Source organism: Charadrius vociferus, unplaced genomic scaffold (genome assembly GCF_000708025.1).
Source record: "Charadrius vociferus isolate BGI_N301 unplaced genomic scaffold, ASM70802v2 scaffold506, whole genome shotgun sequence".
Taxonomy (NCBI): Eukaryota; Metazoa; Chordata; class Aves; order Charadriiformes; family Charadriidae; genus Charadrius; species Charadrius vociferus.
In genome coordinates, this window is record NW_009648677.1 from 758,415 (window position 1) to 761,102 (window position 2,688).

Genomic DNA, 2,688 nt, shown 5'->3' on the forward strand with positions numbered 1-2,688 from the left:
CACAATAACTTTATTCCTGGTTTCCCCCTGCTTTTCTAATTCCTGGGATGCTGGGGGGAGGGAGCGTTACTCTGCCCGAGAGAAGCAGGCTCCCCAGCCCGCCTGGGTGGTGCAAAGTCACTCAAGGAGTTAAAAAAGCAGAGCGAAGCACCAGAAAAGTTTGGCAAAAAGTTTCCTCCAGTCTGTGAGTCGCTGCTCCGAGCGGTCCTTTGCCTGGAGTTTGGAATAAGGTGGCTGAACTGAAAAGCCTCTTTGATGTATTTATCCAGGGAGTTGCAGGTGCTGCAGAGATCAGGAGGAAGAGGGAATCTCTCAACTTCAGGGAATTTTGCAAGGCGGGATGAGAGGGAGCTGCCAGGTCCCCCAGGCTGGCTACCTGCCGGGGGACACGCTGCGGTGGCCGGGGCGAGCAGCCGGCTGGTAGCGGGGTTTGGGCATGGCCAGATCCCGCCTTTGGGGTTTCTCTCTCCCTTTTCCCCCACCCCTCTGGGTTTGGTTTGCTTTCGCTGGGAAGTTTGATGCGAGCCCGAGATTCTTTATAGGGACAGGAAAAAAAAAAAAAAAAGAAGGAGGAAGGAGAGACGTCACCAGCCGAGACAAGGGGACTTCACTCTCTCTCCCTCCCTCCCTGTCATTTCACAGAGCTCCTGGATTTCCTGTTGCTGCTTCTGCTGCCTGAGATGGGGCAAAGAAATGAGCCGAGTTGTACCCTGCTGCCTCCCAGCATCGCCTGTCCCTGCGAAGCCGGAGCTGCTGGAGCATCAGGTGGCAACATCTCCCCCAGTCCTGCCCCGCTTCCCCCAAAGGCAGCCCCGGTGTCAGCATCCCCCCGCTTCCCGGCTCCAGGGCTCTCAGGGCTCCAGGGCACAGGGAAGGGGAGCACGGAGGGACAACACCTGAGAAGCAGGCTCCCTTGTGGGAGGGCTGTCTTTGCCCCCCTTCCCCTGGCTATTTAGCAGTTTGGGGTTCTCTTCGTGCCGCTCAGCGTACCCTGCTGGAATGCCACCTCCCTGCCCCGCTGCCTCCCTTCTTGCGGCCGCCGCCGCTGTGCATCCTCTTGGGGCACAGAGAAAGTTTCTTGTTTGAATAGGATATTTCACGCCACCCTAATGGCATTATTATTTATATAGCGCAGCCGCCTCCCTCATCTCTGCTGGGTTGCGCACAGCAGCCGCCTCTGTGTCACCTGAGCGCTATCTCCAGGCCCTTGGGTGTAGACAGATCCACCCACGCGCCGTGGCTTCCAGCCTGTCCGCCTGCCTTTGCTCTTGCCACGCCAGGCAGGATTTCGGCAGGGCCGAGCGCTCCTGCGACGGTGGGGGACAGCGTGGTTTTGGCAGGGGACGCCACTGCGTCCCCTTTCCCACCTGGCCCCGGGACAGCACAGTCTTTTCTTGGTTGGGGACCGCTCCTTCAGCCGCAGGTGCCTCCTGGGCCAGCGCAGCCTCAGCTGCGAGGGTCAGACACTGTGCTTAGGAAGTGCCAGGCACCCCGGGAGATGTCCCCGTGCACCTAAGGGGCTCTTCGGTGACGGGGAGGGAGCTATTCTATGCCATTGCAATGCACATACCAGTTATATGGCCTTTAACGTACACAAACCGCTACGCTGCACTGATAATAAGGGAGTGGGGGAAGCTCTACAGCTGCCCACACAGATTGTCATTCCCAGTGCTGCCACAAATGAGGCACTGGGGTTAAATGACCTATTCCAGCCTCACAGTAAAGCACTGTCAGTCCCCACGGCTGAATGACGGGGTTTGTTTGCATTTTTGTTACTCCCAGTTCGTCTTCAGAAGAGGAAGATAGCAGGTGCATTAGACCTTATCCTGTATGGATATCAAGGGGTTTAGTGAAACTGAACCATGCTCAGGGTATTATGAAGTTTTTAATTTCTCTTTTTGGTATAGTCCTAAATTCTCAATGCACGTAACAAGTATGTATACTACATTAAAATGCACTAGAGCAAAGGGAGACATGGGAACAGTTCTGAGAGTTACAAATCCATATGTTATCCTGCAAGGAACTGGGCACTTCAGAACACCAGAACTGCTACCTGGTGTAGAAATGTCCCAAATTCAAACAATAAATTGAACACAGAACAGCCTCAGAGATTTCCAGTTTTATGGACCAGAAGCATCATTGCTCATGCACAGTGTTAAATCAGGAATACTTTTCTCAGCATCACGTGATGTCACCAGTTAATGCTAATTTTCATATCAATGCCCTTCTTAAGATGACAAATGCATTTTCTATGCCTAAAATTAGTTTTTAGAACATACAATTTCATCCCAATCTATGTTGCAGTAACCGACTTCTAAATAGTCATAAAACAGTAAAGACCAATCTTATAGGAAGCTTAACTGAAGAATGCAAATTCTACCTTAATTATAGAGCTCTAGTTTATTTTTGATTTACAGGAAAGTGTTTAAGAATTCCTTGGAGGTTACTGACCAGCTGCGAGCAAATCATGTTGTATTTGTGGAATGCCCCAGGTAATCTTTTATCTGTTGATAAACTTAATTGATTTTTTACCTGAGATTAAGTGCCTATAGTGTGTAGTTTCACAAGGAATTTAGTGTGACAACCTGGCCAAATGGTCCAGGGAACTATTTATAAGTCTTTATTTTCTCCCTCCAAATCTACAAAACCATCTTGATATGCCTGTAGCAACCTGTTAGAGCTTTTCCA